Source organism: Aotus nancymaae, unplaced genomic scaffold (genome assembly GCF_030222135.1).
Source record: "Aotus nancymaae isolate 86718 unplaced genomic scaffold, 86718_ANA_hifiasm-v0.15.2.pri h1tg000064l_0, whole genome shotgun sequence".
Classification (NCBI taxonomy): Eukaryota; Metazoa; Chordata; class Mammalia; order Primates; family Aotidae; genus Aotus; species Aotus nancymaae.
In genome coordinates this window covers 9,612,418-9,627,480 of record NW_026988478.1, presented here as the reverse complement: position 1 = coordinate 9,627,480, position 15,063 = coordinate 9,612,418, and the positions used below count along the sequence as shown (strand labels likewise).

The 15,063-nt window shown below is 35.7% G+C and overlaps 1 protein-coding gene and 1 pseudogene across 1 annotated transcript in view; one reads left to right on the top strand and one right to left on the bottom strand.

Moving 5' to 3' along the window:
- Positions 1-15,063, bottom strand: part of HSD17B4 (hydroxysteroid 17-beta dehydrogenase 4) — an 88,898-nt gene that overhangs the window by 64,885 nt on the left and 8,950 nt on the right. The window lies entirely within an intron of this gene.
- LOC135270588 (small nucleolar RNA U13) lies at positions 4,371-4,490 on the top strand (annotated as a pseudogene).

The following is a 15,063-nucleotide window of genomic DNA, read 5'->3' as shown; positions in this document are numbered from 1 at the left end:
GCATGATGGCATGTATCTGCAGTCCCAGATATTCGGGAGGCTGAGGTGGGCAGATTGCTTGAACCTGGGAAATCAAGGCTGCAGTGAGCTATGATCATGCCACTGCACTCCAGCCTGGGCAACAGAGCAAGACCCTGTCCAGAAAAAAAAAGAAGAGGTGGGAAAAAAAAAGTTAAAAAAAAAACACTAGGGGAGGAGCAGCATTAGGAGACATACCTAATGTAGATGACAGGGTGATGGATGCAGCCAACCACCATGGCACGTGTATACCTATGTAGCAAACCTGCATGTTCTGCACATGTACCCCAGAACTTAAAGTACAATGAAGAAAAAACATGATTTAACCCACTTTTCAGGAAAAAAAGAAAGACAAGAAAAATGTAAAAATCATTTTAAGATTAAATACACAGGATTTAACCCACTTTTCAGGAAAAAAAGAAAGAAAAGAAAAATGTGAACATCATTTTAAGATTAAATACACGGGAAAAAAACTATTATAAGATCGAGCAATCCCACTTCTAGGTCTTTATCTAAAAGAATTGAAACACTAGTCATATTCATAATAGCTAAGATGTGGAAACAACCTAAATGTCCATGTATGGATGAATGAAGAAAGAAAATGGGGTATATATATGCAATGGAATATTATTCTACATTTATAAAGAAGAAAACCTGCAATATGTGATAATATAAATAAACTCTGAATACACTATGTGAAATGAAATAAGTGAGTCACAAAAGGACAAATACTGCATGAGTCCACTTATGTGGGATATCTAAAATATCAAAACACATAGAATCAGAAAATAGAATAGTGGTTGCCAGGAACTACAGAGAAGCTGGAAATGGAGAGTTGCTAACCAATTAATAGAAAGTTTCAGTTATGCAAGATAGATAAGTTCTAGAGATCTGCTGTACAACATAGTACCTATAAACAATACTACATTGTACATTTAAAACCTTGTTAGAAGGATAGATCTCATAAGTATTCTTATTACCACGATAAAAAAAGTTTTTAAAAATTAAGCACACAATGTTGAAATAACTTCTTCATGATAAGAAAGACTTTATGTCTAAGAATGGTTATTTTAAAACAGGCATGAGCTTAAAATATTAGACAGAAAATCATATTTTCAGTTTTTACAACATACACAGTGTCCAGAATAAAAGAAATAAAAACGGTTTATTAAAAGAGGTCAAAAATTACATACAGAACCAATATATATTTGGTATCTAATTTATACCATAACTCCATGTTCATACGTTTAACAACCGATCACACTTACCATATAACATCTCCCTATATCCAATTATATATTTACCAACATTAATTAAGAATTTACTATTTGCAAGAAAATCTACAGAGGGACACACAAACGTGTAAGAACGGTGCTTGCCCTCAAAGAGTTTATAAACTATTGAAAGTTAAATATGTGATGGCCACAGTAATACACAGAGTTTAGCATAAAGTATATATCCAAGCCAACACAACCGAATAGAAACAAATAACAAAGTTAATTTACACAATAATTTATGAAAAAAATTACAAAATAACATGCAAAAACAAATAAAAAGATACATAGCTAAATGCCAAATAACTTGGAAAAACATAACTTAAGAGAATTGCTTGAAATGAAGAATTTGCATTGTGAAATGATCTTCTCCATAGGGTTATTGTATAGATTTTGAAAACTATAACAATAAAAAAGTTACTAATTAACAAATAGCATAATGGTATATGTGAAAATGTAATAGTTATGATCAACACAATTTTTAAAACACCATTTTTTTTCTTCTGAAAAATTGCTCTTTCTAAAATTGGGATGAAGGCTGAAAGTGGAATTGGATAAACAGGTAACGGGGTGATACAGAGAAAAAGCCAATGCCTAAAATCAGCTAAGGCATATATTTTCACTTAACTTTTTAAAATCAGGAAATCAGTTTTTCAAAATGTGAACTGAGATTTTTTTCTGACCGTATAAGTCTTACCGCAAATAAAAATCCTACAAAGACACAAAATAATGCTTTATTACACCTCAAGTGATAGAAAAAGTGTTAGGATTCTCAAAAGACTGACTTCTTATTAATTGTACATTTCAATGCAATTATTCAAATGACAGGAAACAACCAGTTGAAAAATACCAAGATTTTTAAGGTAGCTAACAGTCTTTTATGACTTTTTTTAAGCACAGGAAAGTTCAAAAGCAAATTAGAAAATGTGATACATAAGTGAAGAGAGAATTGTTTGTGCAATGAAACACTACCCCCAAGTGGAAATTTTATAAAGCGCAAGCAACCAAGCAGGCAAGCATTGAAAGCTGGATAAATAATTTATTAAGATCAATGATAGGCAGTTAAATAATACTGGGGTAAATATATCTAAAACAAATCTCTACATTAGAAACCACTAAATTGACACTGACCCATTTAGCCATCCCACTATATCACCAGAGCAAAATCACAGAGATTAAAACCTCAACTAGAATTCTAAATACTGGTTAAATGTCATCAAGATGGCCAACTAGAGGTGCCCAATGCTTGTCTCCACTGCAAAGAAGGACCAAAACAACAAATAACAGCACTTCAGGTAGAATGTCCAAGGGAGAACATAAAAATTCAGCAAGGAAGTGACAAAAACCCTCTGAGGCACAGAAACTCTGTATGGCAGCTTAGAGGAGGAAGTGAAGCATCCAGCTGGAATCAGCTCAGAGCTGACAAGGACTTCCCATTGTGAGTAGAAGGTTAAGTGGCAGATACCAAAGAGTCACCATTACCATCACAAATACCTACAATCTTAGCTACCGAAGAGTTCCACAGTTCATAGACCCTGAGGCTCAGTATAGGGACCTGCCTGGAGTATACACAGCTGAATTGCTCCTGAAAAGGAACGAACACATGCTGAGTCCTCCCATCCCATGAGACCCAAGCGGTTACAATATGACACCATTTGGGGAATGGAACCACTGCTGGTGTGTATCCTGACCCAGAGGCCAATAGCCCAGACATCTCCCCATCCTAGGGGTGCGATCTGCCATCATCCCACCATGCCCACACAGGAGGCTGCAGGATCATGACCTCAGCTAGTTTCAGTGATACCACTATGACCTCAGCACCTAAGTCCATGCAGCACCCTACACTCCAAAAAAAAAAAAAGACATTCAAGTACAATGGGGAAGCTGCCACTGGAAAGGGAAAGGCTGATATACGCATTCCCCAGGGACCAAGAATTAGCCTCGCCAGCATCTGTCACCTCAAGCAACCATGATCTATCTAGCAGTAGAGCAACCATGTGCCACTTGTGCCCCATATGGACCAAGACAACTGACACCAGCAACAATGTCATGGAGGATCTACCATGTACCATGGAGGATCTACCATGCATCATGCTCACCCACCAGGGACTGAGGGCTAACCCATCTGGCAATCCCTGTCCCCAGCAAAACTGTGCCACTGTCTCCACAAACACCAAAGTCAAGGCCACTGAGGTACATGCAGACATTGCTGATGTGCTAATGTTGATTATAGCCAAAGAAATCACAAGGCAAATACACTTCTGTGCCCAACCAGAAGCTAAACCAAACACCCAACCCAACTGATTTATAGAGAAAAAAGTCTTTCCCTACAAAAGTTACTGCATGAAAGTGAAAGATGCAACTCTTCTACTAGACACACAAATATCAATGTAGGAACAAAAGAATATGGGAAAACAGGCCAGGTGTGGTGCCTCACACCTGCAATCCCAGTACCTTGGGAGGCAGAAGCAGGTGGATCACTTGAGGTCACGAGTTCAAGACCAGCCTGGCCAACATGACTAAACCACATCTCTACTAAAAATAACAAAACTTAGCCAGGGAGGGTGGTGGGCATCTTAGTATTGGTAGTTCCGGTACTAACGAGGCTGAGGCTGGAGAATTGCTTGAACTGGGAGGCAGAGGTTGCAGTGAGCCGAGATTGTGCCACTGTACTCCAGCCTGGGTGACAGAGTGAGACCCGGTCTCTGAGTGAGTAATGAATAAATGAGTGAATGAATAAATATAAAAAGATACTTCTCTTTAAACAATTATTTTAAGTTAAAAAAAAAGAAACATGAAAAAACAAGGAAACATGACACCTCCAAAGAAACACAACTCTCCAGTAACAAACCTAAATAGAAGAAAAATCTACAAAACGCCTGAAAAGGAATTCAAATGATAATCTTAAGGAAATCCAGTGAGATACAAGAAAATGTAGATAGATAATACAAGAATATCAGAAAAACAATTCATGATCTATGAGACATTCAACCAAAAGATATATATATCATTAAATGATATATATTTTATGTATATATATATATCATTAAATGATATATATTTTATGTATATATATATATCATTTAAAAAAGAGTTTAAGAATTCAATGAATAAAGTGTGATGATAGGGTGTTCACATTCGTGTAAGACGTGGCTCCCTCAAACTTTGCCATGAAATAAGCACATTACCCATCTGATAGGGGAACAAAAAATAATTCAATGAATGAAATTTAAAAATATAATTGAAAACTTCAACAACAGACTACATCAAGCAAAAGAAAGAATTTGTAAACTCAAAGACAGTTCTTTCAAAATAACCCAGTCAGACAAAAAAAAAAGAAAGAAAAGAAGAAAACATTAAAAAGAATGAAGAAAGCCTATGGTAGAGACAACATTAACTAAACAAGTTTTTACATATTTGAGAGTTAAAAAAAGGAGCAAAGATGGGCATAGAAAACATTTTAGCTGAAAACTCCCCAAGTCCTGAGAGAAAGGTGGACATCCAGATTTAGGAAACTCAAAGGTCTTCAAATGGATTCAACCAAAAAATGTCCTCTCCAAAGCACACTCTGGTAAAATTGTCAAAAGTCAAAGACAAAGAAAGAATATTAAAAACAGCAAGAAAAAAGCATCAAGTCATATATAACAGAATCCCTATTAAACTAACAGCAGATTTATCTGCAGAACATTACAAGCCAGAAGAATGGAATGATACATTCAAAACGCTGAAAGAAGGAAAAAAAAAAAAAACCTGCCAGCCAAGAATACTACTCCAGCAAGTTATCCTTCATAAACAAAGGAGAAACAAAGTCTTTCCCAGACAATAAGAAACTGAGAAATTTATCACCACTAGACCAGTCTTGCAAGAAATGCTTATGGGAATCCTACATATGGAAGTGAAAGGATGAACTACCATCATGAAAACATGTGAAAGCTTAAAACTCAATGGCAGAACAGATACACAAATGAGAAAGAGAAAAGAATCAAATTTTATCACTACAAAATAAACCACCAAACTGAAGAGATATATAATAAAAGATGAAGAAAGGAACAAAGAACATACAAAACAACCAGAAAACAAATTAACAAAATGACAGAAGTTCTTAATAATCAATAATATGAATAATAATCTTGAATATAAATGAATTATATTTCCCAACTAAAAGATATAGATTGGCTGGATAAATTTTTTTAAATACTCAACTATATGCTACCTACAAGAAACTCAATTTACCTGTAAAGACACACACAAACTGAAAATGAAAGAATAGAAAAAGAAATTCTACATAAACAGAAACAAAAAATAAGCAGGATAACAACATTCATAACTCAGTATGCACAAGGCATTTGTTCCAGGACACTCCACACACACCAAAATCCGTGCATACTCAAATCCTGAAGTTGGCCCTGTGAAACTCATGTATACAAAAAGTAGGCCCTCCATATATGCAAATTTCACGCCCTATGAACACTGTATTTTCTACTAATATTTGATTTTTAAAATACATATGTATAAGCGGACCTGCACAATTCAAACCTATATTGTTCAAGAGTCAACTATATACTTATATCGGATAAAACAGACTTTAAGTCAAAAACAGTGTAAAGAGAAAAACAAGGTCATTACGTAAAGATAAAGGTATCATTGCAACAAGAGGACATAACAGTTTTAAATCTATATGCACCCAACACTGGAACACCCAGATATATAAAGCAAATGCTACCAGATCTAATGAGAAAGACAGTCTTCAATACAATAATAGTTGGGGACTTCAATACCTCACTCATGGCATTGGGCAGATCATCAAGAAAGAAAATCAACAAAGAAACTTTGGACTTAAACTGCTCTATAAACAAAATCGACCTAACAGACCATTGCTCTATAAATGAAATGGTCATAACAGATGTTAACAGAACATTTGATCCAACAGCTGCAGATACACATCAGCACATGGAACATTCTCCATGAAAGACCATAAGTTAGTCCACAAAACAAGTCTCAATAAATTTTTTGTTTGATATGATTTTGGTTTTCTAACCATAGTGAAATAAAACTAGAAATCAGTAACAAGAACTTTGGACCCAGTACAAATACATGCAAACTAAACAACATATTCCTGAATAACCAATGGGGTAGCAAAGAAATTAAGAAGAAAATTTAAACATTTCTTGAAACAAATGAAAATAAAAACACAACAAACCAAAGCCTATGAAATACAGTACTAAGAGGGAATTATAGCAGTAATTGCCTACACTGGAAAAGTAGAAAGAATTCAAATTAACAACCTAAAAATGTGTCTCAAAGAACTAGAAAAGCAAGAACAAACCAAAGCCAAAATCAGTAGAAAGAATAAAGATCAGAGGAGAAATAAAATTGAGACAAAAAAAAGTCACTGAAACAAAAAGTTGGTTTTTTGAAAAGATAAACAAAACTGACAATCCATTAGCTAGATTAAAAGAGAAGACACACAAATAAATAAAATCAGAAATGAAAAAAAAAAAGACATTTACAACTGATAAAGTCTTCCAAGAGAGAAAAGAGCAGTATCAGACAGCTTCACTGCTGAATTTTACCAAACATTTAAAGAAGAACTAATACCAACGCCTCTCAAACTATTTCAAAAAATTGAAGCATTGGAATGGATTTCTTCCAAACTCATTCTAAGAGGCTGGCATTACACTGATACCCAAACCAGACAAGGACACAACAACAAAATCCGATATCCCTGATGAACACAGTCACAAAAATCCTAAACAAGATACCAGCAAAGTGAATCCAATTAGAAGATTATATATCATAATCAAGTGAAATTTACCCAAAGATGTAACAATGGTTCCAGGTACACATATCAATAAATGTGATATATCATATCAACAAAATAAAGGAGGGAAAACCATCTGATCATTTCAAGAGACATAGAAAAAGCATTTGATAACATTCAATATTCTTTCATGACAAAAACTATCAACAAATTATGTATAGAAGGAATGTACCTCTATACAATAAAGGTCATATATAACAAACCTGCAGCTAACCATACTCAGCAGGGACAGTTGAAGGCTTTTCCTCTAAAAACTGGAACAAAATAAAAATGCCACTTTCACCACTCTTATTCAACATAGTACAGGAAGTCCTAGCCAGGGCAATTAGGCAAGGGAAAGAAATAAAGGGCATCCAAATTAAAAAGAAGGACATCTTGGTCAGGCTGGTCTTGAACTCCTGACCTCAGGTGGAAAAAAAAAAAAAGAAAAGAAAAGAAGGACGTCAAACTCTTCCTGTTCACAGATGACAGGTTTTATATATAGAAAAATCTAAAGACTCACCCAAAAAAAACTCTTAGAACTGATAAATGAATTCAGTAAAATTGCAGAATACAAAATCAACATACAAAAATCAGTAGAATTTTTATACACCAATGTGTCAGGCTGTTTCTGCATTGTTATAAGAAATATCTGAGGCTGGGTAATTTATAAAGAAAAGAGGTTTAATTGGAGCACAGTTCTGCAGTCTGCACAGGCAGGGCTCCAGCATCTGCTCCTGGTAAGGCCCTCAAGAAGTATCCTATCATGGCAAAGGCAGAAGGGAAGCAAGTGCATCACATGGCAAGAGTGGGAGCAAGAGACAGAAGGAGGAGGTCCCAGACTGTTTTAAACAACCAGCTCTCACATAAACTAACTGAGTGAGAACTCATTTATCACCAATGGTTTGGTAATAAACCAATCACATTTCAACATGATTTGGAGGAGAAAAACATCCAAACCATATCAACCAATAACAAACTAGCTGGAAAAGAAACCAGAAAGCAATCTTATTTACAATCACCAGAAAAATAAAATAAAATACCTAGAAATAAATTAACCACTGAGGCAAAAGATCTCTATAATAAAAACTATAAAATACTGATGAAAGAAATCAGAAGGGGACACAAAAAATGGAAAGACATCCCATGTTCATGGACTGGAATAATTACTACTGTTAAGACAGCCATACCACCAAAGTGATCTAAAGGTTCAATTCAATCTCTATCAAAATACCAGTGGCATTCTTTTGTTGTTGTTGTTCCTAGCCACTACACAACCAGGGGAACCAGTGACATTCTTCAAAGAAATAGAAAAAAAAATCCAAAAATTCACATGAAACCACAAAAGATCCCAAATAACCAATGCAATACTGAGCAAAAAGAACAAAGCTGAAAGTATTACATTACTTGACTTCAAAATATACTATAAAGCTATAGTTACCAAAACAGCATTGGTAGTGACATAAAACTAGATACATAGACCAATGGAACAATAGATAACACAGAAATAAATCCACACATTTAAAACCAATTGATTTTCTACAAAGGTGCCAAGAACATACATGGGGGAAAGGACAGTCTCTTCAATAAATGGTGATGGGAAAACTGGATATCCATATGCTGAAGAATGAAATTAGACCCCTATCTCTCACCATATAAAAAAAATCAACACAGGAGGCTGAGGCAGGAGAACCGCCTGAACCCAGGAGGTGGAGGTTGCGGTGAGCCGAGATCACGCCATTGCACTCCAGCCTGGGTAACAAGAGCGAAACTCCATCTCAAAAAAAAAAAAAAAAATCAACACAAAATTTATTAAAAACCTAAACATAAGACCTGAAACTATGAAATTACTAGAAGAAAACAGGGAAAACATTTTAGGACATTGGTTTGGGCAAAAATTTTATAAATTGACCTCAGAAGCACAGGCAACAAAAGCAAAACTAAACAAATAAGACTAGATCAAACTAAAAAGCTCCTGCACACCAAAAAAACAATCAACAGTGAAAGACGGCTTGTAGAATGGGAGAAAATATTTGCAAACTATTTATCCAACAAGAGATTAATATCCAAAATATATTTTTTAAAAAACTCAATACCAAAAATAAATAATTCTGTTTTTCAAATGGCAAATTAGTTGAATAGGCACTTCTCAATGGCCCAGCGTGGTGGCTCACACCTGTAATCTCAGCACTTTGGGAGGCTGAGGCGGGCAGATCATTGGTGGTCAAGAGTTCAAGACCAGCCTGGCCAACATGGTGAAACCCCGTCTCTACTAAAAATACAAAAACATTTGCCAGGTGTGGTGGCAGGTACCTGTAGTCCCAGCTACTCAGGAGGGTGAAGCAGAAGAATTGCTTGAACCAGGAGGCAGAGGTTGCAGTGAGCTGAGATCACGCCACTGCACTCCAGCCTGGGTGACAGAGTAAGACTCTGTCTCAAAAAACAAACAAAAAAAAGACATATAAATGGCCAACAAGTTTATGAAAAAATGTTCAACATCACTAATCATCAGGAAAATGCAAATAAAAATCACAATGAGATCATTTCAAGTTCGAATGGCTACTATCAAAAAGGCAAAAAATAAAAATAACAAATGCTGACAAAGATACGGAGAAAATGCAACTCTCACATATTATTGGTGGAAATGTAAATTAGTACAGCCATCATGGAAAACAGTACGGAGGTTATTCAAAAAAACTAAAAACAGAATACCACGTGAATTAATCCCATTGCTGGGTATATACAACCCAAAGTAAAGGAAATCAGTATGTCAAAGAGGTATCTGCATTCCCATGTTTACAACAGTGCATTCACAAGAGTCAAGTATGGAACCAGCCTAAGTATTCATGAACAGATGAATGGATAAAGAAAATGTGGCACACAATACATAATGGAATACTCCTTGGCCATTTAAAAAAAAAAAATGAAATCTTGTCATTTTCAGCAACATAGATGAGCCTGGAGGACATTATGTTAAGTAAAATAAACCAGGCACAGAAAGATAAATACAGCATGTTTTCACTCATGTGGAAGCTAAATAAGTTGATCTCACAGAAGTACAGAGTATAATACTGGTTACTGGAGGCTGGGAAGGGTAGCAGGTTACAGGGGAATAGGAAGAGATTGATTAGCCAACACAAAATAACAACTAAATAGAAGGAATAAGTTCTAGCGGTGTATAGGACTCTACGGTGATTACAGCCAACGATAATTTATACCATATTTTCAAATAGAAGAGAGGATTTTGAATGTTCCCAATGCAAAGAAAGGATAAATGAGGTGATAGATACACTAATTACTGATTTGATCATTACACACTGTATAGAGGTATCAAAATATCACACTGTACCCCATAAATACGTATAATTATTATATGTCAATTAAAAATAAGAAAAGAAAATCACTGGTTACATGCTGAAAAGCTTAGGTATAGCAAGAACATTAGAAATACTTTTTGCAACAATATACAAAGAGATTTGTACCCATAACATCTGACACCATTACCACTTAAATGCACGGCTAAAATTCTAGTAGTAATAATAACAACTTATACTGTTAAGTGTGTACTTCACATTTCAATAAAATCACAAGGTACATTGATGCATTTAAACTCCAGATAGCCTTTTAAGAGACTGGCAGTAACAATTGTTCCTACTTTCACAGATAAGAAAACAGTTTGGAAACAATTATCTTGCCACAGGTCTCTAGTCTATAAGAAATGGCAAAGCTCACACTAGAAACTGGACCTACTACAATACCACTCTGCTTCTTTAATGCTTTAAGCAAGATTCTTGTACCCTAAAAAGATCATTATTTCCACTAAGACAAAAGAAATCATATTTGTTGAGAAAGATACGAAGGAAAAGATAAACCAACCACCAACTCAAATAAATAACTTTCAAATAGGTAGCAAAAAAATGGTAAGACTATGATAGTCAAGGGACAAGTCTTTCCAGCTGAAATCATCAAAATATTCCAAAGTGTGATACATTTGTAAATTTTCTATACAAAATCCAGTTCATAACCCTGAAGGTTTCTTTTTAACATAAATCTTTTCCTCATTTTTGTCATTTTAAATAAATCAGTGACTCGGATAGTCTATTAACTACAGAAGATTTTTCCTAAAAAGCATTCCCAAAATTTTATCAAATACATGCTATATTGGAAATGTAAGAATATTGGTAAATCCTTTTTTTATTTTTTGAGACAGGGTGTCACTGTCACCCAGGCTGAGTGCGGTGGCACAGTGATAGCTCACTGAAGTCTCAAACTCCCAGGCTCAAACCATCCTCCTGCCTCAGCCTCCTGAGTAGCTAGGACTACAAGCATGTGCCACCACACCTGGCTTTGTTTTTGTTTTTGTTTTTGTTTTTGTTTTTGTTTTTGTTTTTGTTTTTTGGCAAAGACAGTAGGTCTTACTGACAGCAGGTCTTGCTATGTTTCCCAGGCTGGTCTTGAACTCCTGGCCTCAAGCAATCCTCCTGCATCACCCTCCCAAAGTGTTGGGATTAAAGACATGAGCCACTGCACCCAGCCAGGATCCAGGGAATTCTAAAAACACACTTAGATCTAATAAAAAGTATTCTCTAAGTAGGTAAATAAATACTAAGTACAAGGTACCAAATTATCAGGCACTGACAGCCCGAAAATGGAACCATGAACCATGTGTTTGTGAGAATGCCTGTTACCCCACATCCTCACAACATTGGTTATCATGGTCTTCAGTCTGACAATTAAATGATTCTAAGTTGTAACTCATTATTTTAGTTTACATTTTTTTGAGCACTAGTAAAGTAACATTTTATTTGCATGAGCTTATTGGCCATTTATATTTATTATTGTTCTGGCTGTTTAGTTCACATTTTATTTGGGATACTTGTCTTTCTCATATATTTGTAAGTGTCATTTATTTATAAAAGATTTTAATTCACTGTTACATATGAATAGGGATCATAAATTCCTTTACTGAAATGTTGAGAGAGTAATAAAGTTCATATCTGAGCATCAATATTACTTGACGAATATTATGTCCATTGTTTTTCAGTGTTTTATAGAAACCAGATTAAGAAGTCTGGATTTGTCCTTAATAATTCTATTTGCTACACAGGTCTTTATTCTTAGAAACTGGTTTTCTTATTCTTTCTCTCTGTCCTTGACCCTAGCCATCTATAAGGGCACCAAAGACAATAGCAAGAAATAAGCTTTGAGTCTCCTGATACCAGGGCTGCTAAACTAGCTGAGGGAATATATCTTATACTTTGCAGGCACATACCAAATTAAAAAAAAAAAAAAGCATCAAAGCAAACCAAACATCATCTTCCTCAAACTGACCCCATCCCCTTCTGTCACTTCTCTACTGGGTGAGACTTGTCCCAGGTACTCTTTCTCTTCTCCCTTTTCTGAAAAGCATGTGCCACTGAGTCATCAGATCTTGTCATCAATTTCATTAGGATTCTTCAAATATTTACTGTGTTGCCATTCTGTATCCAGCACTGTGCTGGGTGCTTTGGACTCTTAAATTAGACAGTTTATGCAGTGAGGATTTGCCAGTTCTTTTGAGAAATTAGCTATATCCATTTCTTCTCTATTCTGTAATTTCATTCCTAGATAACTGCAGTTGCTGCCTAGGTGGTCTTTTGCCTCCACTCTTAACCTCCCAGGTTATCAGCAGACTGTTGCTGGGGTAGTACTCTTTAGGAGGCCTTTATACTATGTCAGCCCCTTGCTCATAATTCGCAGTGGATTTTCCTATTATCCACAGCATAACTTTAAAGATATCTCATAGCCTAGCCTCGCTTTAATGCTTCAATTTAACACAAAGTTCCTTCTTTTTGCTATATATCAATGTGGAAAATTGTTTATACACCAATTTCTAACTTACCACTTACCATTATTACCAAGAGTAATAATGTTATAAAGCTTTACATGTGAAGAGTGTTTTATAACATTTATGCATATTTATGTTCATACATATACAGAGACACTCAATCCGAGGATCTGTCACCAACAAAGTCGTATCCATTAACAATGACATATATATAAACTATTTTATTTCCAAAGTAAAATGTTGCTTCCAATTCTACCAAACTGAAATAATTTTTATATGTACTAACAGTGACATTCTTTGTGCTGATTAACCCAAGAAGCATATAGAAGGATGAGAGGGCAATAAAATATTACAAATGTATTTCCTTTTTGAAGGGGTTATTTACCTTATATATATACTTTTAAAGAAATGCAAGTCATGTATATTCAAGAAGTCCTTTTTCACCCCTTGCCCTTATTCTACTCTCTCCCAGAGATATCTAGGTACCTGCTATTAACCATTTCTTGGATGTCCTTCCATACAGTTCTATTTTCTTTCTTTTTGTTTTTTTTTTTTTGTTTTTTTTTTTGTAGAGATGGGAACTCACAATGTTGCCCAGACTATTCTCAAACTCCTGGCCTCAAGCAATCCTCCTGCCTTAGCCTCCCAAAGCACAGGGAATCAGGCATGAGCTACCACATCCAGCCTCCTATTTCTATGCTTGATGTCTTTCCTTCCATTTTGATAAAGTTTCCTATGGCAGACAATAGGATTAAGAATTATTTCATTGATTTTAGAACTGTGGGCCCAATGGAGATTTTTATTCCTGTATTATGTTTACATCCTTACTGCTATCAAAACTATTTGAACTGATTTAAATTAAAAATGCATGTACAACAGGACTATTAAAGATGGGAAAAATTAAACAACATGTTATGTCAGGGAAAGACAAGCATACTAAAAGCATAAGCTAATGGTAGTTAATCTAGTTGAAGACAATGTCAGGTTTACCCTTAAGTTTCTTTACAGCCAAGGAAATGGTAAACACAGGGTTGTCACACTGTTTTCACTTTTGGTAGAAGGATACAATCATTTTAGTTCATCAGGAATCTTTTCCAGAATAGCCGTAACCGTATCTAAATATTTGAAAAAACTCCAACATATGATGGTAGTTTAGACAGCAGTATCTTAAATTAGGTCCCTTTAATTGACTTTGCCTCAACAATAAGAAGGCATCAAATGTATCCTTGAAGGGAGAAGAAAACTGAAAATGAGAGACTGGGTCATTCAAAGTTCAGTCTTTCAACCTCTTCCCCCGTTTATTTGTACTCACTACCCAGATAGTCTGACTTAGTCTCCTGGCTTTAAATAACATCTATAAACAGAGAATACTCAGATTTCTCTGTCTAGCCTCAACCTTTCCCCTCAACTACAGTGTCCTATATCCCACTGCCTACTTAATACCTCCATCTGAAAGTCTAATAGGATTGTCTCCTCTGTGCCAATCTGTTCCTCCTTCAGTCTTTACTGTCTCAGTAAATGGCCACTCTATCCTTCTAGATGTTTGACTTAAAAATCTTGGAACCATCTGGACTTCTCCTTCCCTTATAATCCACATAAAAACCATCAAAAAATTTTTCCATAACTGGGCCGGGCATGGTGGCTCACACCTGTAATCCCAGCACTTTGGGAGGCCAAGGCGGGCGATCACCTGAGGTCCAGAGTTCAAGAGCAGCCTGACCAACACGGAGAAACCCTGTCTCTACTAAATTTTTTTTTAATTAACCAGATGTGGTGGCACATGCCTGTAATCTCAGCTACTCAGGAGGCTGAGGCAGGAGAATCGCTTGAACCCAGAAGGCGGAGGTTGCGGTGAGCCAAGATCGCGCCATTGCACTCCAGCCTGGGCAACAAGAGTGAAACACTGTCTCAAAAAAAAATTTGACATAGCTTCCTTCAAAATATATCCAGAATTTAACTTATTTGCACCACTTCCATCCCCATCATATTGTCTAAACCACCACTATCTCTTATGTGGATTACTGCAAAAACCTCCAACTGGTCTCTCTGCTGCTGCTTCTTTTTTATGGAAAATTACAAAGCATACACAAATGTATTAATAGCTAATAAATCTCAACGTGCCCATCTTCTTTCTCCACTTCCAT